The sequence below is a fragment of the Diceros bicornis genome, chromosome 34 (genome assembly GCF_020826845.1).
Source record: "Diceros bicornis minor isolate mBicDic1 chromosome 34, mDicBic1.mat.cur, whole genome shotgun sequence".
In the NCBI taxonomy this organism is placed as follows: domain Eukaryota; kingdom Metazoa; phylum Chordata; class Mammalia; order Perissodactyla; family Rhinocerotidae; genus Diceros; species Diceros bicornis.
In genome coordinates this window covers 37,495,446-37,520,530 of record NC_080773.1, presented here as the reverse complement: position 1 = coordinate 37,520,530, position 25,085 = coordinate 37,495,446, and the positions used below count along the sequence as shown (strand labels likewise).

Sequence of the window (25,085 nt, the reverse complement as noted above, 5' to 3'; positions counted from 1 at the left end):
AGTGCTACAGAGGGATAAGTTTGGGAGGGTCGGGGTGGAGGGGGGCCAGATGGGGACATGTGTGTGCACCTTGATAGCTGTTTCGCGCCGTAGCAATTCGCGCCATAAAATGTAACTGTCTGAATGTTTTGAATTAACCAATCATGTAAAACCGCGCCAACCTTTTCCCGCTTTATGCTCCCAAATCCTATAAAAGAACTTGCCCCCTAAGGCTCGGGGTCGACCCCTCTGTCTCCTGCGAGGGACACGAGTCGACCCGGAGCTCCGTTCAATAAACCTCTTGCGTTTGCATCAAGTTCGGTCTTCTGTGTCTGTGGGCCCGCGTCATCCCGAGACCTGGTGAGTTGGGATTTCCCTCCCCTTCCCCTTGGGAATCCAACATTTGGGGGCTCGTCCGGGATCCACGCGGTAACCCCAGACTCCGAAGACCCCTTGGAGGTAGGCCTGAGTGACTGAGTGTGTGAGTGTGTGCGGCGCCGCAAAGTATTGTTTTATTGTTTTGGTTTCAGTATCGGGCAGCCGCCGCTTCGGGCCGTGAGGACCGAACGGCTGCAGTGGCAGACGTGCTAGGGACTGCAGGCTGCAACCCTGGGGGACGCCCCAAGGGATAAGGGGAGTCAGGAAAGCCTGACCAACCCCCCTTCCAGGTGGGAAAAGGAGCGATACCTTTTCCCGGGGAGGACTCGGAAACCCCTCCCGTCTGAAGCCGCCTTCGGCTGGCTTGTAGAGACGCCTTCCGGGCAGGGTTGTCTGTGTTTCAGTGTGTCTTTAGTGTTTATTGTTCTGTTTTTGTTCGTTACGTGGACTTCCTTTGACGGGATGGGACAGACTGTGACGACCCCCCTTTCCTTGACCCTAGACCACTGGACTGAAGTGCGAGCGAGAGCGCACGACTTATTGGTAGAAATAAAGAAAGGGCGTTGGCAGACTTTTTGCACCTCTGAGTGGCCCTCCCTCAATGTGGGTTGGCCCCCTGAGGGGACGTTTAATCTAACTGTTATCCTCGCGGTGAGGGCTATTGTTTTCCAGGAGAGACCGGGGTCCCATCCTGACCAACGACCATATATTACAGTGTGGCAGGATCTGGTGCAGAACCCACTCCCGTGGGTTAAGCCATGGGTAAAAGCAGAAAAACTAAGCCCCCGAGTCCTGGCGCTGCAGGATGCGGAGACACGGCAAAAATCGAAATCAACTCGAACAGCGGAGTCGGAGACCCCTTCGGCCCCCCCCCGGGGTCTACCCTGAGATTGAGCCTCCTCCCGAATGGCCCCCTTTCTCGCCTCCTCCTTACCCCTCCCCCGCTCCAGGATCGCAATCAGGACGGAGGGCGACTGGCTCGGGTCCCTCCGCTGGAACCCGAAGCCGCCGCGGAGCCACTCCGGACGGGCCTGATACCACGGTGGCGCTCCCGCTAAGAGAGTATGGAGCTCCTGCGGGGCCCAACCAGCTGTCACCCCTCCAGTACTGGCCTTTCTCTTCCTCAGACCTGTATAACTGGAAAAATAACCATTCCCCCTTTTCAGAAAACCCCGCCGGATTAACCGCCCTGATAGAGTCCCTAATGTTTTCCCATCAGCCCACTTGGGATGACTGTCAACAGCTCTTACAGGCACTCTTCACCACGGAGGAGAGAGAAAGAATCACACAGGAAGCAAGAAAGAATATCCGAGGCACCAACGGGCAGCCGGCAGCGATAGCTGAGGCGGAAGAAGGGTTTCCGCACAACCGGCCCAATTGGGACTATAACACGGCTGAAGGTAGGGAGGCGCTGTCCGTTTATCGCCGGGCTCTAGTGGCGGGTCTCCGAGGGGCCGCAAGGCGGCCCACCAATTTGGCTAAGGTAAGAGAGATCCAGCAGGGGCCCACTGAACCTCCCTCCGTTTTCCTAGAACGATTGATGGAGGCTTACCGCAGGTGTACGCCCTTCGACCCATCCTCGGAAGGGCAAAAGGCCTCTGTCATTATGGCCTTTATTGGACAGTCTGCCCCAGATATAAAAAGGAGATTACAAAGGCTAGAAGGGCTGCAGGACTACGACTTGCGGGATGTGGTAAAGGAGGCTGAAAAGGTGTATCATAAAAGAGAGAGTGAGGAGGAAAAGCGAGAGAGAGAGAGAAGGGAGGCTGAAGAGAGGGAAGATAAGAGAGATAGGAGACAAGAGAAGAAACTGACCAAAATACTGGCCGCAGTGATAAAGGCGACAGGGCCAGATCATAGGCAGTCAGGGAACCTGGGCAACGCCCCACGACCAGGCTCGCGCAGACGACAGCCCTAAGACAAGGACCAATGTGCCTATTGTAAGGAGAGAGGACACTGGGCAAGGGAATGCCTGGTTCCTTGCCGGTCTCCTTGGAACACCCCTCTCCTGCCTGTAAAAAAAGCCTGGAACTGCTGATTACAGGCCGGTCCAGGATTTGAGGGAAGTGAACAAGAGAGTGCAGGACTTACACCCTACTGTGCCAAACCCATATAGCCTACTCAGCTCCCTCCCCCCATCACGGAAATGGTATACTGTCCTGGACCTGAAAGATGCATTCTTCTGTCTGCGGCTGCACCCAAAAAGCCAATTACTTTTTGCTTTCGAGGGGCGCGACCCTGATATGGGGATCGCTGGACTTGGACAAGACTGCCTCAAGGGTTTAAAAACTCCCCCACCCTGTTCGATGAGGCCCTCCACAGGGATTTGACTGACTATAGGGTTAAAAACCCTCAAGTGACTCTTTTACAGTATGTAGATGATCTACTGTTGGCGGCGGAAACCCCGGGAGACTGTGAGGAAGGAACCAAGCGCCTCCTGGCCGAGTTGGGTGAGTTGGGGTACCGGGCGTCGAGGAAGAAGGCACAGCTGTGCCAGGAAAAAGTAGTCTATTTAGGCTACACACTAAAGGACGGCCACAGGTGGCTGACCGACGCACGGAAAAAGACTGTGATCCAGATCCCGGCCCCAACCTCCGCTCGCCAGGTAAGAGAGTTCTTGGGGACAGCCGGCTTCTGCCGATTGTGGATCCCTGGGTTTGCTACCCTGGCTGCTCCGCTGTACCCGTTAACTAAGGAGAATGGGAACTTTGTCTGGACTCTAGAGCACCAGAGGGCTTTCGAGACTCTAAAGCGGGCACTATTAGAGGCACCCGCGTTAGCCCTACCTGATTTGACTAAACCTTTCACCCTGTATGTAGATGAAAAAAAGGGAATAACCAGGGGAGTCCTGACTCAAGCCCTTGGGCCCTGGAAGCGCCCAGTCGCATATCTATCAAAAAAACTGGATCCGGTAGCCAGTGGGTGGCCCTCCTGCTTAAGGGCAATTGCCGCCACTGCCCAGCTGGTAAAGGATGCAGACAAGTTGACCCTGGGCCAACAGATAACCATAGTAGCCCCCCATGCTTTAGCGAGCATTATCAGACAACCGCCAGACCGATGGATGACCAAAGCCTGCTCCTAACTGAAAGAATTATATACAGACAGCAGGTATGCATTTGCTACTGCCCATGTCCATGGGGCTATTTATAAACAAAGGGGGCTGCTTACACTTGCCCAAAAAGGTGGCAATCATCCATTGCCCGGGACATCAGAAAGGCACCGACCCCATAGCTCGAGGGAACCGCTTGGCGGATCTAGAAGCCAAGCGGGCGGCACTAGGACCCATGGTTCTGACCCTCCAGGGAACTAAAACCAACAAAACCGCCTCTAGGGAGGAATTGACTAAAGAAGAAAAGGTCCTTTCAGTTGTAGAAGGGCGAGAATACCTATCACATTTACATCGGCTAACCCACTTGAGCCCTCAGAAACTAATTGAAATTATCCAGGCCTCCCCGTACCAGGTACCAGATTTGAAAAAAACGGCTGAAGAAGTTTATAAAAATTGTAGAGCCTGCGCTCTCACAAACGCTGCAGTTTCCAAATGCAGCACGGGACACAGACTCCGGGGAAATAGGCCAGGAGCCTTTTGGGAGATAGACTTTACTGAAATCAGACCGGCCCGGTATAGAAATAAATATCTTCTAGTATTTGTAGATACCTTCTCGGGATGGGTAGAGGCTTTCCCCACCCGAAAAGAGACTGCCTCTGTAGTAGCCAAGAAGATATTGGAAGAAATCCTCCCGAGATTCGGGATCCCAAAGGTAATTGGATCTGACAACGGTCCTGCATTCGTTGCCCAGGTAAGTCAGGGACTGGCCAGTCAACTGGGGGTCAATTGGAAATTACATTGTGCTTATAGACCCCAGAGCTCAGGCCAGGTAGAAAGGATAAATAGAACAATTAAAGAGACCCTAACTAAATTGTCCATAGAGACCGGCGATAGTGACTGGACAGCCCTCCTGCCCTTTGCCCTGTTCCGCGTCCGGAACACCCCACAGGGACCCTTAAAACTTACACCCTTTGAAATCCTCTATGGAACCCCTCCCCCTTTGGCACAAATAGGGATACATGACCCTGACATTATACCTTCTATACCTTTGTCAGCCCGCTTGAAAGCACTCGAGGCCGTCAGGCGCGACATCTGGCACCAGCTAAAAGAGGCTTACCAGCCTGGTGATCTGCTCATCCCGCACCAATTCCAGGTTGGGGACTCTGTCCTTGTGAGACGACATCGGACGGGGTCATTAGAGCCACGTTGGAAGGGGCCCTACGTGGTGCTCCTCACTACGCCCACAGCAGTTAAAGTGGACGGTATAACTTCTTGGGTTCACGCCACACACGTGAAGAAGGCACCCCAGAATGCAGCAGATCTCTGGAAGGTGGAAAAGACTGATAACCCTCTTAAGCTGCGTTTGCGTCATGGGAACGGCAAGCAGGTTGTCCAATCCTAATCCCCACGCTCCTCAACTGCTCACGTGGCAAGTCGTCTCCCAGGTAGGAGATATAACCTGGTCAATCCAAAAAAACTGCTTCCCCTTGGACATGGTGGCCGGACTTACACCCTGACCTTTGTAAACTGGCTATAGGAACCCCCGACTGGGATTTCATGGGTCGACGAGGGGGGGGGCAAAACAAGCCAGAGGATGCCACTCCCCCCATCGCAAGGGTAAACTAAAGGCATACCCCTATTTTTGCGTGCTTGTGCAGTTAGTGCCTAGAATTTACTATCATACTGCCAATAGTTTCGAAGATGAGTTTGATCAGAAATCTATACTAAGGAAAAGAGAACCAGTATCCCTCACCCTAGCTGTGCTCCTGGGACTGGGAGTTGCCGCGGGCGTAGGAACCGGCACTGCAGCCTTAGTTGCAGGGGAGAGAGGATTAACTGCCCTGAGCAATGCTATAGATGAAGACCTCAGGACTTTAGAGCAGTCCATCTCTAAGCTAGAAGAGTCCCTCACCTCCCTGTCTGAAGTAGTGCTCCAGAATAGAAGGGGATTAGATCTGTTGTTTTTAAGGGAGGGAGGGCTCTGTGCAGCTCTTAAAGAAGACTGCTGTTTCTATGCAGATCACACAGGAGTAGTCCGAGATTCAATGCAAAAATTAAAGAAGAGATTGGACATGAGGCAGCGAAGCAGGGAGGCCCAACAAAGCTGGTTTGAATCCTGGTTCACTAAGTCCCCCTGGGTGACGTCCTTACTATCCTCCCTAGCAGGGCCTTTGTTAATTCTTTATCTACTTTTGGTTTTTGGACCGTGTGTTTTCAATAGAATTACTGCTTTCATAAGAAAAAGAGTCAATGCAGTGCATGCTATGATGCTCCAACGCCATTACCAAGCTCTCCCACGCCATGAGCCACTAATAGTAGACACCGAAAACTAAGTTCTAAGATTAGAACTAGGGACAAAAGAAGAAGTGGGGAATGAAGAATGTAAATTATGTTAAAAATTTAAAATGTTAACACCTTAAGGGGCAGTTGGGGCGAGTCTTCTATGAATAGAGTCTATCGATCCCAACTGACTCTGTTCGCGGAAGACTCACCCTAAACTGTTCAGAGAAAATTGAGAACAAGGGAGTGCTACAGAGGGATAAGTTTGGGAGGGTCGGGGTGGAGGGGGGCCAGATGGGGACATGTGTGTGCACCTTGATAGCTGTTTCGCGCCGTAGCAATTCGCGCCATAAAATGTAACTGTCTGAATGTTTTGAATTAACCAATCATGTAAAACCGCGCCAACCTTTTCCCGCTTTATGCTCCCAAATCCTATAAAAGAACTTGCCCCCTAAGGCTCGGGGTCGACCCCTCTGTCTCCTGCGAGGGACACGAGTCGACCCGGAGCTCCGTTCAATAAACCTCTTGCGTTTGCATCAAGTTCGGTCTTCTGTGTCTGTGGGCCCGCGTCATCCCGAGACCTGGTGAGTTGGGATTTCCCTCCCCTTCCCCTTGGGAATCCAACAAAAGGAGCTGCAGATCCAGACCCGAAAGGACCGTGAGTTAGGTGGGAACTAACACAAACAAGGCCAACACTCAGGTCCTGATAAGAAAGTGTCTCAGGAAGATTTGGAAAACACTCACTCAGCTGGGAAATGACTTTGTATCTCCAACAGCCAAGATGGTCCTGCTTCCAGGCTCCTTCTTGGGGAAGGGCAGTGTCCTGAGGAAGCAGATCTCCAGTAGATAAAAGCAGGAATGAGAAACCAGGCTTCCCTTGCAACTGCGACACACCAGAATGAAAGAGCGCCCGGGAATTGCTCTGGGGCTCTCATCTTTCCTTGAGCTAACAGGGGCTTCCTGCGCACAAGTAACCACTTCCCTGCTGCTCCCCGCGTGTCAACCAGCCATTTTATACAGATGAGACAGATTTCTAAAACAACAGTATCAAGAACGTTAAATATTAGCTTGTTCAATCTTCACCACTCTGCAGGTTGAGCCCTGCTATGTTTCCAAATTTGTTTTTGTTTTTTTAATGATGAGAAACATGGAGGTCAGAGATACTGAAACCATTCATCTCAGGTTCCACATCTGGTAAAGAGTCAGCGCCAGAACTGCCGAACAAAAACAACCGAACAAAAACAACCGAACAAAAACAACCGGAGATGCCGTTCATTTTGAGTGCTGTTAATGAACAAAAATTCCACCCAGTAAATTTAAAGATCTAATTGCCTTTACTGAAGGATTCCTGAATCGGGCACCATCCCAACTAGTAAACAGAAAGGCTCTCCAGAAGTTGTATGAATGGATGCTATTTATAGGCAGAAACTGGGCGGGACCAGACAGTTATTACCAAAAGAAAAGAAAGGACTGTTCCAGGCAAGGTCATCTTTCTTTGGGGGAAGGGCGCTGGGGTCTAACCAGACAGATTACCTCAATTTCTGGAGTGACCAGTTTAAAGTCACATTCCTGGGAGGGGCTGAAACTGCACGTATGTCTTGGTTTGCCATCCTGGCGGCAAGTGACTCTACCATGGGCCTGTTGTTTCTTTTTTTCTGCTTCTTTTTTGCATGTGTGTGAGAAAGATTGGCCCTGAGCTAACATCTATGGCAAATTTTCCTCTTTTTGCTTGAGGAAGATTAGCCCTGAGCTAATATCCGTGCCAGTCTTCCCCTAGTTTGTATGTGGGTCGCCATCACAGCACGGCTTGATGAGTAGTGTGTAGGTCCATGCCCAGGATCCAAACCTGTGAACTCTGGGCCACCAAAGCAGAGCATGTGAACTTAACCACTATGCCAGCAGGCGGGCCTCTGTTGTTTGTTTCCTCAACAGTGCAAACTAGGTACAAAACACTTGACACACTGGTCCATTTCGTTTCCCAACAGCTCTGGGAGGTCAGCATCATCCTTACTCCCTGTTCACAGAGCTGGACAAGGAGACACGAGAACCCAGGCCCTGCCTGACATCACACTGTCACACCAGTGAACTTGAGCTAGTCTGAAGGCTCTGGGAAAATTCCCTGAGAACATATATATATATATATATATATATATATATATATATTTTTAGGTCTGGAATGAATATTCTTCAATGACTTATGAAGTGTCAAGTGCTGGGAAGAGCATTCCAAAGAGAGAAAAGTATGTGTGAAGGGCTGGTACTGGGGAGGGGTGTGAGTGTTCAGGAAACTAAGTTAAAGGATGAAGACAGAATGGAGGATACTTCATGTCAAAGCTGAACTGAGCAGATACAATAATCTGGAGAAATATTAACTTAGCTGACCCATAAACCCAATGTAGTAAATTTATAAATTTGATTTCTTTAGAAATTAAATATTAGTCTTATATAAATTACAATACTGTGGCAACATTTTTTTCCATGGTGGTAAAATCAGCGAGAAGATATACTTTCATCTTAAAATTATCAAATCAGTGTAATTTGTTCAACAAATCATCCTCGTAGGAATACTATAGGAACCGTCAAAAATATAATTTATAAACATCATATATATAAGTCTAATGTTTAAGACACTTGAAAGTATGCAAAAGCTCTTGGGGTCTCCTATTTCTTATCTGGTAGCCTTCAAATTAAGGCCACTAATAAAAATTACACTTTTTCAATTTTTCCTTGAAAAACAGCTCTGAGCAAGATTGTATTTAGCAATGGAAAGAGCCTACACCTTCTATATCATTAGAAGTCTAATATTCATCTTTCCTTTAAGCTAGGTTAAGAGAATTCATTTCTTACATTTTCAAGTGTCTTTTTCAGAAGATTTTTGTTGTTGTTTTGTTTTTAACCCTTAAAGTCTGTAAAGTTTCATTAATCTTCAAATCCTTTTCAGGACAGGTCTACCAGATTTTTCCACCCATGTTTTTGCATCTCTCGGCTCAATCAAAAGATGGAGTGACTGATCCCTGGACTATGTGTGCACAGAAGAGGAATGAATGCTTTAATAAACTTTTCTTTTCCCACCTAGGACTTGGGAAGTCTTTGACAACACCAGGGACTTGAACACAACCAAGCTGAATGTCCATTTTCCGGCAAAGGGTGTCCTCCATGTGTAAGTTGGAAACTCAAGGGACACTGAGGTATTTTAGCCAGCTCAGGAGAATACTGAAGAAGGAAGGAAAAGAAAGGACAGATGAGATTGAAGCAGGACAAAAAGGAGCAAGATTTAGGTGGATTCACCAACAAGGAAGGTTTAAGTTTCTCAGAACTTTACCCAAGCCAAATGTCCCTAAGCGGAACCTGCAGTACCATTTACTTGCAGGGAAAAGACGGAAACAAAGCTCTGATCAATCAATGGTCCGCTTTCTATCCACGCTATGACAAGGCTTCCAAATGCAATTGAGACTCTTAACATTGCATCCTTGAAAGATATGTTAGTGGAGGGTACCTTCATAGGTAAACCCATCAGTTGCTAGAATGTCAATAGCCTAAGATGGAAAATGAAGGGAAACAGCCGAACGCTACATCAAATAAATACTCGTACAATCACAGAGTCAAAATGACTTCATATCAATCTACAACACAGTATTTGGCCTACACTTATTTTGTGGAAGGTGTCCTAAAACCTGAGGAAATGAAGAAGGCCAACCCAATGAGGACACTCAAAGCCTATTTACTCAGAGCTTCTCATGGCAAGGGAGTCAGCCACCATTGCCCGCATGTTGGCAGAGCCTCAAAGGCATGCAAAGGAGTGGCAAAGGTTTACAGTGAAAAAAGTGAAGGCTTCACCTACGCTCTGATTGGGATGCTGTAAGTGGGCTAACTAGAAGCAGAGCGTCCTACATGAGTGCTCAGAGGCACATATTTGCATCTCTCTGGTTGGTACTAAGTTGCAAGGAAGGAGGAAAATTATGAGAGCTGAGCATTACCAAGCAAGTCCAGGCTACGTGGGGCCAACTGTGACAGGGGTTATTGTTTGGCATCCTGGATTGCTGCCAGAGCAGGAGGTCTGACTGCCTATATGTCTGTCCTATGGATAGCTGCCTTCTTGAGCTGGTAACTGTAGATAAGTTGGTTTCCTGGGCAGGTTGCGGCAGACTTAGGTCAGACACACCTATTTTTACATATAGTCTGGCCACTGTCTATTTCTGTATTCTCTCTGTCATCCCTGTTGGTCATTCCCTCGCTTGTCAGAGGTTGATCTATCGGGGAAAACTAGAGATTCAGCTCTTCACTGGTCAGAGATTGTTCAGTCATTGGCATCTGTAATGCAAGGGCATCTTGACCTTTTTATTGTTCTATCATCACGACTCTCATCTGATGAGAGACCAAGTGCATTAAGCATTTAAGGCTGGGGCTAGAAGGCAACAAACTAGCATCAGGACCACTCTGCCAAACTCAAAAACTATTAACATGTAAAGTGCTTCAAAACCAAGAACCCCAACTGCCCAACCCAGGCCAGGAGAACAGATCTCATAGACCATAAGCATCAACCTTAGAGATCCTTAAGGGGACAGAGAGCCCGATCCCCCTTGCCTGTTTCATTGATCGTAATACAAGAAGTATTAGGAATGGCACACAGATGCCCCCAGGACTAGCCAACAAGAAATCTACAAAAATGCAATTGTCCATCACAACTTCTGCCAATAAGTTGAGACTGAGCTGTACCCCAACTAGGACAGAGGTGGTATCACTAATAACCTCTGCTTAAAAAAAAAAGTCAGTGATAAACTAAAAAGTTGGTGATTAGTTTCTTACAGTCTTTTCTATTAAATGATTTCCTCTGATGGGAAGACTTCTCAACCTGTTTGCATAAAAAGTCAGTCAGTTCTCCCTGGTAGTGTCTCTCATTTTGGAGCACATGGCTAAGTGAGAACTTTCCAACCTTGGTGATTTATAGAATTAGAGTTCCTGCGTACAGACAACCTTGGAATACTATTCCCAGTGTGCATAAGGTGTTAACAGGAGGCCCGTCCTCCTGACCACAGAGGAAGTAGTATCCAGTAAGGGTACACGGATTTCCAGGAACAAAGGAGGTGTTCATCACATGCAGTCGGACACAAGGTCTTATATTAGCCTGGTTACATCAAAATTTACACTTCGAGTATATGCTGTCTCTTTAGAGTCAATTATACCTCCATTAAACTGTTTTAAAAGACACATAAGAGGGGCCGGCCAGGTGGCATAGCGGTTAAGTGCGCGTGCTCCACTGCGGCAGCCTGGGGTTCGGATCCTGGGTGTGCACCAGCACACCGCTTATCAAGCCATGCTGTGGCAGTGTCCCATATAAAAGCAGAGGAAGATGGGCACAGATGTTAGCTCAGGGCTAATCTTCCTCACACACGCACACACAAAGACACGTAAGAACGTCTCACTTTCTAACCATTTCATTACATCTTATCACTTTCTATGCTCTAGAGGTTACTGGCAGCTACTGTACCAGTATGTCAGCAATAGAAGATCATGGTGTACCAATGGCAACTCTTCCCAACTCCATGTGCAATCACATGATGTACGCAGGTTTAAATTGGCCATGGTGGGAGTGTTTACACCACGGAAATTAGAAAACGCTAAAATCATGGCTTGATTTATTGTTTTGTTGAGTACTACTTAAGGTGATGGAGAATCCGTTCATCATGCAGATTAGCCTTTACAATGGACACACGGGGGCTGGCCCCGTGGCTAGGCGGTTAAGTGCGCGCGCTCTGCTGCTAGCGGCCGGGGTTCGGATCCCGGGCGTGCACCGACACGCCGCTTCTCCGGCCATGCTGAGGCCGCGTCCCATATACAGCAACTGGAAGGATGTGCAGCTATGACATACAACTATCTACTGGGGCTTTGGGGGAAAAATAAATAAATAAAATTATAAAAACAAACAATGGACACTTGGCATGGTCACTGCATTGCGTACAGCACAAAAACATTCAGGAAATGTTCCCGAATTCAGAAACAGGGACTTCTTACAGCAAAGAAGTCACTACTCAAGAAAGAATGAAAGACACAAGTCTTTGTTGTTTCACATTCTTCTTCTTAGAGAAATGGGAAATGGCCAAAATAAATCTTAAAACACAAACGACATATACATGAACAGACATTTTACCAAAAAAGACACACAAGTGGCAAATAAACAAATGAAAAAATGTTCAGCATCATGAAACATCAGGGAAATGCAACTAAAACCACAGTGTGATATGGTTACATCTTTATTAAAAGGGTCAAGATTTCTTAAACCAACCATACCCACTATTGGCAAGGAAATGGAAGAACTGGAAGTCTCATTCACTGCTGGCAGGAAAACAAAAGGGGACAACCATGTTAGGTCACAGTTTGGCATTTCTTAAAAAGGTATCTACTCACCTACCCTGCGACTCAGGCACTGCACCTCAAAAAATTAACACAAGATCAATGCAACATATGGATACGAAGAACTGTTTTCAAATATCCTAGTGGTTTTATTTGCAACAGTGAAAAACTGGAAACAACTCAAATATGCATAAACAGACGAAAGGATAAACAAATAGTGGTACATCCACAGAACATCGTAATTCCCAGCAATATAAAAAGAAAGAACTACTCACATGAGCACCATTAATGATTCTCAAAATGAAGAAGCCACACGAGCCTACTGAGGGGAACAAAAAGAAGAAACACTTTATGAGAAGAATCTTATAAAATTCTAGAAAATGCAAACTAATCTATCGTAAAGGAAAGTACATCAGTGGTTACCTGGAGGGCAGAGGGCGGAGAGAGAGACATGACAAGGTCCAAGGTAATTAAGAGGATGATGGAGAGCTTCCCTTATCACCACTGTGATAGTGGTTTTAGGGGTTTACATGAGTGTCAAAACTTATCACATTGTACAGTTAAAATATAAGCAGCAATTTACTGCATGTCATTTATACTTTATTAGAGCTCTAAAAATATGTTTAAAATAAAAATCTGGATTTCCTAGAATTTTGGAATGTCAGGCTGATAAACCGATACTGACTCCACCACCTCTTTCCTCATGCCCTGGAGGGATACCCTGCCTCAGTGGTAGCAAATACTGGAGAGCTATGAGCCAGTTCCCACAGGATTCAAGAGGAATGCAGGCTGCGGCACAAAGGCCACAGAGCTGGCCTCTGTAGCCTCATGTTCCTGCACAGCAATAGCCTTCAGGTGAACAGCCCAGACAGGCTACAGGAATCCACAAAACATTTACATGTTTTCCTCTCACACTGACCTCAGCTACACAAGATACACAGTTCTGGAGGCCATGAGAATTTTTGAGCCTGCTCATCCTTCACAGCCATAGTGACTGGAACCTTCTGCATGCCTCTTTCAAAGTGGCACATCCCAACCAGTTTGGGGCAGTCTCTTCCCCTCCCTATAAACCCAGTGTTTCTGTAACAATCATGACTCTCCTGCCCATACAATCCCATAACCTGTGATGCCACTCTGCAGAATCCTGGACATCAGGGCACATGGCTCTGCTGCAGGACCTGGGAACAGACCTCCCTCAGCAGCACTGAGCACAATGCAACATCCCCTGTGAACAGGAGAGCAATTTCATGTTGCTCTCAGAAGCACCAAAGGTTATCACCACTGCCTCTCCACAGACTAACTTCTGAACCACAAATACCACGGCATCCGGGCTACAAATAGGTCCACAAATCCCAACATTCTTTTCTTGGAGGTCTTGGGCAGCAATGCAAACTCGGGCAGAACTGGAAAGAGTGGTATATTCTGCCGTCATACTGTTCCCTCTGAGACACACAAAGATTGGGATCCCAAGCAAAGCTGTTCACTCCTTCCTGTTAGCAGAACCCAGTCGTTTTCAGACCACTACAGACAGTGAATAGAACCCCCAGATGAAAGGTGGCTTAAACAATAAAGCCTTCATTTTCACACAAAGCAGAGCAACGGGAGGCAGGCTGCTTCTGGACTGGAGACTTGAAGGGCAGAAAAATTCCATCAGGTGAGACCAACAAAATCCTTGAAAAAGGCAGTCCCTGTGTTCAAGTCACCAGCAGAGTCCTCTGGGCCAAAAATTGGTCAGGTCCGTGACGTAGCTCATCAGAGAAAGCAATTAGAGAAAGGAATAAGGATTCAGCCTTCTTACAAATCGCCCCTGCAAACAGGAGACCATCAAGGTTTGCTTCCCTGGACACACGAAGGTGGGTCAATGATGCACGCTGTGAGCTAATGATAGAGGTAAAATGGCTTTTGCTGTGGAACTGGCAGTGACATAAATCTGGTTAGGGCCCTGGGCAAATTAGAAAGTGCAATGCGGCTCCCACACACCTGGAATTTACGTGGTTCATCCGGGGCACGAAGTTCAATACAGACAGCTGGCACCCTCATGAGGGATCTCCCCAGTGCTGTTATACCGAACAAGAAATGACACACTCCCTGCAGATCTGTTGTTTTTCTGAAGTGAACTTTGTGGTATCCAATGAGAAAAGGCTGAAAGCTTTCTCACATTCATTGCACTAATAAGACTCTCCCCAGTGTGAACTCTCCGGTGTGTAATGAGGCTAGAGTTTTGGCTAAAGGGTTTCCCAATTTCAGCCCACTCATAAGGCCATTATTCTGGTGTGTTAGGAGACTGGAGTTGGAGGTAAAAGACTGCCCACATTTGCTACATCATAAAGACTTCCTTCTGTGTGAATGCTTCTTTGTTTAATAAGATTGGAGATTTTAGCAAAGCATTTCCCACATTCACTCCACTCATAGAATCACTGGGAATTCTCCAGTGTTGGAGGAGCACAGACGTTTGGCTAAATGATTTTCCACATCTGCTGCAATCTAATGCCTTTTTCTAGCGTGAACTCTCCAATGCTTAATGAGGTGGGGCTTTTGCCTAAAAAAGATTTACTACACTCCCCACACTCATAAGGCTTTTCTCCAGTGTGACCTCTCTTATGTTTAAGGAGTGCAGAAATCTGGGTAAATGCTTTTCCACATTCGCTGCATTCATAAGGCCGTTCTCCAGTGTGAACTCTCCTGTGACTAACGAAGACAGAGTTAGCAGCAAAGGATTTCCCACATTCACTGCACTCATAAGACGTTTCTTCAGCGGGAATTCTTGGATGTTTAAGGAGCTTAGAGATATGGCTAAATTTCCCATATTTGTTGCATTCATATGGCCTTTCTCTAGCGTGAACTCTTCCATGTGTAATAAGGTTGGAGCTTCAGGTAAATGATTTCCCACACTCCATACATTCATAAGGCCTATCTCTGCTATCACCTCTCTGGTTTTCAATGAGGTCGGACTTGTTAAATATCCCATAATCTCCAGATGCAAAAGCTCTTTCTCCAGTGTGAATTTTCTGATGCTGAGTGAGGCTAGGAACTGCTCCTGGTTCCCTTGGTCAAAAGGGCTGTGAGGCAAGGAGACATCATGCACGGGAGCAGTGTGGGGAGGTAACTTGCACTCAGGCCACTTCAGGATGTCCCGCTTTCAGCAAATGTCAAGGAAACACATCGTACCAAGTTTAGGCCTTATAGCACAACTTGGCAGACAGCACCCACAGCATGCTTGGCAAATTCAAACAGGATCCAGTATGCCCACAGACATCCCACGGTTCCCAACAGCAGTGTCACCTCAAATCATCCCATGAAGGTCTCACAGAGTGGCTCTGTTCCTGCCTCAGACTTAGACACACAGAACCACCTGTGGATCTCAGATACCCACAGTCCCCTGCTACTTCTGTGATGCACCTGTTGTTGCCTCAGCACAACCAAATTTTCTCTGTCCCCTTAACCGTCACTCAAACCCCAGCCCCATTAATTGCCCATCCCAGGGCTAGTGATTCTCACAGATGGCCAAATTTACCCCAGACCATATCAACCAGGCTGAATAAAACACCCCAGGCCCCATTAAAGTCCTCCCAAAATCTTGGTGAGTCCATCGAGTGGTGAATCAGCACGAGCTCTGGCCTGAATGTCATCTTGCCTCATTACCCCTTGTCTCTGTAACCATCTCATGTCCACTCTTCCCTTGGAAGCCTTGGCCAGCTGCCAGACTATCCCGTCTGATACACCAAACCAACAGCCACTTACCTACGTTTATGAAGCCCAATACCATCACCCAGGTCCCATGAAAGAGACCCAGTCCTCAGCCCCCACCCTCTACACCTCACCCCCTAATAGCTTTGCCACCACAACCTGAAATTTGCCTCCTTCTAAATGCGACCCCCAGCTCACTCATCTTCTCATCTTGGTCCACACTGTAGCTACCACAATTTGGACGTCTCTAACCTGAATCTCTCCTCAGAGCCCCCAACCTGTATGTTAGCTGCTCATTTGATGCCTCCACTCAGCGATGTTTGAAACATCTCAGACTCATAACATGGTCAAAACAAAGCTCCTGATATCCCCAGTGAATATTACGCCAACTGCCGACTTGCTCGTCTCAATTGATGCAGCTTCCATCACTACAGCTTCTAAGACCAAAAGCCCTGGGATCATCAGATTCCTCTGTTTCACTCCCTCACCAACCACTTTAGAAAATCTAGGTGCCCCATTAAAAACATGCAGCCAGAAGACAACCACATTTCCTGAGCCACAATCCTGTCCATTAACCTGCACCTGGACTATGGTAGTCACCTCCATATTGATCATCCTTCTTCCTCTCACAAGCCCAGTATGATTTCCACTCTGGAGCCAGATGAAGCCCATTAAGACCTGGGTAGCACCACCTCCCTCCTGTGCTCCAAACCTCTAGCTACCCCCCGAATACACACCCAACACCCCCGGCAGTCATTCCTCTCCTGAGTCCTATCCACCTGCTATTTATTCGTATCTGGAAGAAAGGAGACCTGTGGTTCCTAAACGTCCCTGAGTTCAGCTGTACCTCTAGGCATTTCTGCATCCTGTTACCAGCTCTTAGGTTAACCTTCCACACCTGTTTACAATGGTTGCTGGAAGTGGGAACACTTCCATATAACCCCTGCCATGGATTTAGGACCCTAGGCCTGTGGTCTCTTCAGAGTCCCCAGACTCAAGGATGGGGGAAATGGCATGAAGAGTCTTAGGACACCGCAATCCAGAGAACATGTGAGTGGGGAGCCGGGCCAGTGAGGTACTGGAACACGCTCCACTTCCCTGTGTGGGTTCTGTAAGCACTTCTCCACCCAGGAGAACTAGTGCGAAGAGGCACGCCTTGGAGGAATGGGCTTATGGTGGGGTTCAATGGTTCATGCCTCCCGGTACCCTTCCCTGGCCCTGCAGCCCCGTGACCTCAGGCCAGCTGTCCTCTGGGCCTCAGTGCTCAGTGTCACCTCTTACCAGGTGTGTGACCTTGAACAAACATTCCACCTCCCAGCGCCTGAACATCACCATCGTCCCTCTGCACTCTGCCCTTCCGTTGAAGAGGCTTTGGAAAGTGTTAAAACCCTAACGGAGGGCCAGCACGGTGCCTTAGCAGTTAAGTGCACGCGCTCTGCTACTGGCCGCCTGGGGTTCGGATCGGGGCGCGGGCCGACGCACCGCTTGTCCGGCCATGTTGAGGCTGCGTCACACATACAGCAACTAAAAGGATGTGCAACTATGACGTACAACTATCTACTGGGGCTTTGGGGGGAAAAAAAAAAAAAGGGGAGAATTAGCAATAGATGTTAGCTCAGAGCTGGTCTTCCTCAGCAGAAAGAGGAGGATTAGCACCCATGTTAGCTCAGGGCTGATCTTCCTTACAGAAAAAAAACAACCCTAACGGAGATCGTGTCTTTCAGCTCAAATCTGTTCATGGCTTTTAGAGTCCTCACAATATGGCACAACCCTCAGCCTACTATTCCAGTTTTAATTCCGCCTCACACTCTGTTCACTGCAGACAGAACACGGACCCCAGCTCCCCTACACCTCCCAGCTCAGTCGCCCTCCACGCCTTTCCCCCGCTGGGCTCTCCGCCCGGGACCCTCTCCCACACACGTCACCCCAGCTCTCAAAAACAGGCCCCACAGCGGGGGCCTGACCGGTGGCGCAGCGGTTAAGCCCGCGCGCTCCGCTTCGAAGGCCGAGGGTTCGCAGGTTCCGATCCCGGCGCGCACTGACGCACCGCTTATCAAGCCATGCTGTGGCGCCGTCATGGGGACTGATGTTAACCCAGGGCTAATCTTCCTCAGCAAAAAAAAGAGGAGGATTAGCATCAGAGGTTAGCTCAGGACTGATCTTCCTCAACAAAACAAAAAAAACAAAAACAGGCCCCACCAGCCCTCGCCGTCCCGGACACCGGAGCCTGGGCTGCAGGCCCGTGAGCGGCGCCCGCACTCGGGGCTCTAGGGCTGGGCTGGGCTGAGGGCGGGGAGGGCGCGGAGCACGAGCACTGACCTGAGCCGGCTCCCTCCGCGCGGCCGCCGCCATCGGACTCCGGGGCGGAGCGGGGCCGGGAGCGGCGGGAGAGGAGGGGTCCTGAGCACGGCGGTCCCTGTCCCGGGCCTGGCGCGGGTTCCCCCGGCGTCACCAAGCCTCAGACCCGCCCTGTGCAACGAAAACAACGTCTCTAGCGCCTTCTCAGTAGCGACCCAGCGCTCCGAAGCCTACCTCTGGGTGAACAGACACCAACGAAGCTAAAATGACCGCCCGGAAGAGGACGCCGGAAGTCCCGAGCCGACGCGCACGCACGGAAATTCCCCTGTCCTGGACTCTCATTGACTCAACTGCGCCACTGTTGGGCGCGTGGCGCTTTGGGTAATGTAGTTTTCTTAGCTTCACAGGCGGTTGCTAGTTTTAGTCCTTGACCTTTGCCTATCAAGGTTTCCGGCACCGCGGGTTGAGCTAGGAAATGACGACTTGGCCCTTCAGGGGAACGGAAGGCGCTTACTCCTTAAAGGAGCGGCTTGCAGGTTTCAGGTAGTGTTGCCTGCGACTGATAACTTAAGTGTGTAGAGACATCATTTCAGACTCCCGGAAGCTCAGAATGCTCCCAGAGGCTAAAAGTATTATTTCAATTATTCCCAGAGACTACAAATCCAAATGGACACGTTCTCTTTCAACACAAAATGCATCTACTCTTAGCTGGAATGTAATAAACATTTTCTTGCTATTCAAATGCATGTCCTCAGAAGCATTAGTGGATTTTGTAACTCTATGCGCAGTCAGGGCCGTGACTTGGAAGATAAGGAGTGACATTTAGGCCGCCCTGAAGTAGGAGGACAAGCAGTTATCTCTGCCTCTGGTTCCCACAGAGAACCTCTTTCCTGCCTGTATACTCAGTGATCGTGTCCAAATCATACAGTGACACTGTTTATCTATTTAATATTCCTTACTCAATATCCGAAGATATATTCAATTCCTCTATGAATTTGACATCTATCTCAAACTGAGAGCAACTTATTAAATTCTGTTTTGATGTGGGATAGTGGCTATACTGTTCTCAGGCAGAGCATGTGGGCAAAGAGGGCATCTGAACACTATCCTCTCATCTTCTTGTGGGGAAGGGATTGTCATTATTCCAGTGATTGCCAGGACTTTTGGGCATGAGGAACTGATGATACCTCAGAAAAAAAGTTGTGAAATGTAAATTACAGAGAGCTATTAATAATGATCATGTAGTTAGTCAAAGAGAGTGGTAGAAATAGCTCTGAGGAAACATCAGTGGAGGGTGAAAAAAGTGAAGACCTCAGATGATTTGTATCAGCAGATACTGGTCTGAGAAGTCAGACTGAGCCCCATCTTGTATTGTGATTCTTTTTCATCAGTTTCATCCTAATGGATCTGTATGATTTCTCATGGCAGTTTTAATTTACAATTAAATAATAATCAATCATAATCAATTGTAATCAATTGAAATAATCAATTGTAAATTATTTAATTTACAATTAAATAATCACTCATGTTAACTATTCTAGGCCTGATGACCACTCATATACGTTCTTTAATAAAGATTCTGCTCATATATGTTGCGTGTTTGATTTTTTGTCTTTTTCATATTGATTCCTAGGATTTCTTTTATATGCAAGTCCTTTAAATATTCAAATATGTTTGTACCATTCTGTGTGCAATTTTTAGTCAACATTTTTGAGGTAATATATATATTATATATATACATATATTATTCCACTGTTTTTAGAGTTCTTCTTACTTATAACTAAGCAATTCATCTATATGCCAATGTTTTAGTTAATAATTCTTTTATTACACTTTCTCTATTCAAATTACTATAGAGTTTCTTTCTCCTGATTATACTCTAACTGATCAGGAACTGTTTCTGGCAGTAGTCCTAGTAGATCAACTCATAAGGATGGGATTTAGGGATTGGTTTAGCCATGTCCTGGGGTTTGAATGAAGTACTGAACAACTAGCCAATGGGAAATGGGATGCTACTGACCCATGGTATACAGTGCATCATAATTCATCTATGACCTGGGGTTGATTATGATGAAGGGGCAACTGCAGCACATGCCTTGAGACCAAGTGGGTGCTGCGATGAGTATTCAAGGCAGTGATGGTGACTACAAGGAGTGAAGTCTGGTGTTATGAGAGGTTCGGGGATTCGATCGGAGACGTAAAAGACACTTTCCACTCCAAACAAATGGACTGAAGGTATATTTTATTATATAGAGGATAGTAAAGGTGACAGTCTGCAAACAGATCCAAATAGGTCAAATATTAAGAGGGAAAAAACATCAGCCCGACTGGAAAGGGGAAACACCCACATCGGCTGAAGAGAAATGACACAAATCAACCAGAAAGAGAAACACCAGGTTGACCGAAAAGAGAACACATCAAATCAATTACTTCATATCAAATCAATTACTTCACATCAAATCAGTTACTCACAACATCCACGCCCCACTGCCGGGAGAGCCCTGTCAATCGACGCGGCTGGGCAAGGATCACACGTCCTGGGCAAGGTGTCCCTTCCACAGGTGGAACTCTCACTAGGGCTCAGTTTCCAGCAGTTTTTATACCATCAGTAATTTTCAGAGTAAGCAATTACAGAGTTTGCAGAGCAAGCATTTAGTGTTCCCATGCACAAAATGGTTATCAGTGGCGTACGTGCACTGAGCCCCCTGGCTAACATCCCAGCCCAGTAGTTGTGTACGTGCACTGTTCTCTTTGGTTATCGTCCCAGCCCGGCACAGATGGCCAGTCCATCCCGTGCTACGACGCTCCAAGAGCCTTGAAATGTTACAACTTGCAACTCTCTCCGTGGGAGAAAGGCCAGTTCCCGGGAAAAGGCCAGTTCCCACCACACAGAAAGCAGCTTTGTATTTCTTTTTGTGCTGGTGGCTGTAGGTCAATGGAGCGGCCAAACATGGCTGTACTCATGTCAAGACATCTGGGAAGGGGCCGGCCCCGTGGCTTAGCGGTTAAGTGCATGCGCTCCGATGCAGGCTGCCCAGGTTCGGATCCCGGGCGCGCACAGATGCACTGCTTCTCCGGCCATGCTGAGGCCGCGTCCCACATACAGCAACTAGAAGAATGTGCAACTATGACATACAACTATCGCCTGGGGCTTTAGGGGAAAAAAAAAAAAAAAAGACATCTGGGAAGGATTCTTCTGACTTCATGTTTTTGCTTACAAAGAGAAAATGGTAAGCTCAAGATCATTATCTCTCAGCTCAAGTCCCAGGATGAGAAACAAAATTTCCATGATAGCCCTCAAAGAAGCTCTGATTTCTGTAGCTGCTGGGCTCATGAGGCTGAAAACCAATACATTCAACCCATGGCTTGCTGAATTACAATGACAGTTGAATACACACTCTCACAAGGTTTCTCATGTGAAAGATAGGGCAGTGATTGATAAAGAGGGATTCTGAATCTTGGAATAGGGAACATCTGGTTGGTGCAGAGGAAACCAACCATCTAGAACCCTTAAGCTACTCTGAGTCTCTCTTACAAGGTGTCTGAGGAGACTAGCCTACCTCTGCTAATATCACCTGGGGCAGATGGCTGTAAAGGAATGCCAATTCTCCACAGGACTCATCACAACAACCTGTAAGTAGTACCAACTCTCAGCATTATCCACGGAAAGAGGAAGAAACAATGGACACACCAGAAGGATTGTGATACTTTGGTAGGTTATATTATCAGACACTGGAGAGCAAATGTGGGTATGGGTTCTCAGGCTGTTTAACCAAGGAGGGTGGAATATATGACAGACTGGAATAAATTCATCAATAAGGTGCAGTTACTAGAGGATTCTGGATTTACTGTGCTAGCTTGTGCAGCTGCAGATGACTCTAACAGCCTACTTGTTCAGTTGACAGGCCTTAGATTCAATGGTGGCCTCTCAGTGAATGAGGCTGAGATGTCACAGTTAGTACAAGATGATGTACAAGATAGAATTGAAAGGCTTAGGGATAGGAATGTTGGCTGGATTTATCATGTGTGAGATGTACCTCTACATCTGTATTAATCATGTTATTTTTATTTTCTTTATTTTATAATGTTGCCGTCTTGGGAGCCCTACAGACCTGCAAGAGACTGCCCCTCCTAGGGCTAGCTAATTCCTCAGTATAGTAAACAACTTCTGCAAGAGCAACCTTTTCATATGCAAACCAACCAATCCAAAGCCATACTCCCAACCACTTCCTTTATCTAACTCACACACCAAGCCAGTATTTTCCCTGCCCTAAATCAACCCAGGGCCAGGTACCAGGCTGTTAGGGAGAATTCCTATGCCCCAAGCCTGCCAGAATTCTTTAGACTAGCCAATCCTAAATGGTTTACTCTGCCCTGCCTTGCTTTTCTCAAGGAAACCCCAAGAAAGGCTTGTGCCCATATTGTCTCCTCACTCCTTTCTGCCTTCTGACTGACACTGTTGCTTCCCCATATAGCCATGTGTGGCATGGCATGCTTCTGTACTTGGGAACTAAGTAATATAAACTTCTTACAGAGGCATTAACCTCTCCACGTTGCCATTCAGTCACCTCTATAAATTAAAACCCCTTGGAGCGAGTGACGTCAGCATCACGGTGGAGTGAGCTTTCCCATAAACTCTCCCTCCCCATAAGATGCAACAAAAAGAACATTCATATACCAACAAAGGACACTCACACAGCACAAAAGGACATCGGAGAGACCCACACAGCTGCACATCTGTGAGTGGACGTGCTGCAGCCCCCAGAGTTAGTAGGGAGAGGTAAGGAGAAGTCCTCCTCCTCCCCATCGGATCTGCGACTCGGGTCTGCAGGGTTCCCAGAGAGGGTGGAGGGGCAGCCCTCTGTGGGAATACTGTTGCTCTCCAAGTTCTCTCAGCCTGTGGGAAACTCCCACACGGAGGAGTTGGTACTGTTGCAGGGGTGCCGTCAACATCTGAGCACCCCAGGACAGCAGATAGTGTGGAAGAACCAGAAGCCCACCAGGAAGAGGCAGGCAAAAGAGAGAGGCACCCCGCCCCCAGCCACACGCCCGGCACTGCAGCTCAGCCAATCAGCGCAGTTGCTGATCACAGTGGGCTCAGATTACACAGCCCTTGACCCCCACCCAGTGGCGGCAAGTGGAAACTGCAACCAGATATTTCCCAGATGAGAAAAAACAAAACAAATATAGCAAGCAAGATGCAAAAATACATTAAATCACCAGACCAGAAGGAAAATGACAAGCACCTAGAAATCAACCATGAAGGCACAGAAATTCATAACCTAAATGACAGAGAATTCAAAATAGCTATCATAAAAAAGCTGAACGAATTACAAGAAAACACAGATAAACAATTCAACGAGAGAAGGAGTTTCTTCACAAAAGAGATTGAAATCACAAAGAAAATCCAATCAGTATTCATGGAGATGAAGAACACAATGGAGGAGATAAAGGAAAATCTGGAATCTTTAAAGAACAGAGCTGATAATATGGAGGAAAGAATTAGCATTATTGAGGCTAGGAATACAGATATGCTGCAGATGGAGGAGGAGAGAGAACTAAGCCTAAAAAAAAATGAAGAAAGTCTCCGAGAAATATCTGACTCAATTGGGAAATGTAACATAAGAATTATAGGTATTCTTGAGGGAGAAGAGAGGGAAAAAGGAATGGAGAGCCTATTCAAGAAAATAATAGCTGAGAAATCCCCAAATCTGGGGAAGGAACAGGAAATACCAGTAAGTGAAGCCAAGAGGTCGCCTAAATATATCAACAGGAAAAGGTCATGGCATATAGTAGTAAAGCTGGCAAAAGTCAATGACAAAGAAACAATATTAAGGGCAGCTAGAAAAAAACAAAAAATAACATACACAGGAATTCCCATCAGGCTCTCAGCAGATTTCTCAACAGAAACTTTACAGGCTAGGAGAGACTGGAAGGAAATATTCGAAATCCTGAAAGACAGGGGCCAGCCTAGTGGCGCAAGTGGTTAACTGTGTGCGCTCCACTTCGGCAGCCTGGGGTTTGCAGGTTCAGATCCTGGGCATGCACCAACGCACCGCTTGTCAAGCCATGCTGTGGCAGCATCCCATATAAAGTAGAGGAAGATAGGCACAGATGTTAGCTCAGGGCCAACCTTCCTCAGAAAAAAAAAAAAGAGGAGGACTGGCATAGGATGTTAGCTCAGGGCTGATCTTCCTCACAAAATCCTGAAAGACAAAAACTTTCAGCCAAGAATACTCTATCCAGTGAAAATATCCTTCAAATATGATGGATAAATAATAACTTTTCCAGACAAATAAAAGCCAAGTGAGTTCATGGCCACAAGACCTCCACTACAAGCAATGTTCAAGAAGCCCCTCATGCTTGAAAAAAAGAAAGGAAAGGGAATACAAAACTTGGAGTAAGGAGACAAATAGGTAGACAAATCAGAAAAATAGTAGAGCTTTATCAGAATAGGTTAGCAACCACTTAAATACCAAAATCAAAGATCAAAGGAAGGAAAACACCAAAAGTAAATATAACCTCATCACTTTAAACACACACTCACAACACAAGATGGAATAAGTTGTGACAATAATAACTTAGAAGGGGAAGAGGAAAGAAATTGAATCGACTTAGTCTAAGGAAAAAGGGGCCATCAGATAATGGACTATCTCATCCATGAGATTTTTTATACAAACCACAAGGTAACCACTAAACAAATAATCAGAACAGAGTCACATATGATAAATAAAGAGAAAACTAAAAGAGTCATAAGACAGAACTACCAAACTGAATGGGTAGTCCGAAACACATGGGACGAGAAACAAAGGAAATGCAAAAGAACCAGAAAATAAGTGATAAAACAGCAACATAAAGCCCTCATATATCAATAATCACTCTAAATGTAAATGGATTGAACTCTCATCAAAAGACACAGAGTGACAGGATGGATTAAAAAGCAAGACCCAACAACAGGCTGCCTCCAGGAAACACATCTCAGCTCTAAAGACAAACACAGGCTCAGAGTGAAGGGATGGAAGACAATACTCCATGCTAATGGGAAACAAAAGAAAGCAGGTGT

The 25,085-nt window shown here is 47.0% G+C and overlaps 1 protein-coding gene across 14 annotated transcripts in view; it reads right to left on the bottom strand.

Annotated features, from left to right (window-relative positions):
* LOC131397540 (zinc finger protein 211-like) overlaps window positions 1-25,085 on the bottom strand; it is a 164,498-nt gene that overhangs the window by 128,078 nt on the left and 11,335 nt on the right. For 3 of the 14 annotated variants that reach the window (XM_058530590.1, XM_058530598.1, XM_058530600.1), the window contains exons 1-2: window positions 18,044-18,250; window positions 12,313-12,359 (exon numbers count right to left, since the gene is read on the bottom strand). The exons of 2 other annotated variants lie outside the window; for them this stretch is intronic. The gene's annotated coding sequence lies outside the window, so the exon portion shown is untranslated. 9 more of the 14 variants (XM_058530594.1, XM_058530601.1, XM_058530597.1 and 6 more) reach the window with 6 other exon arrangements.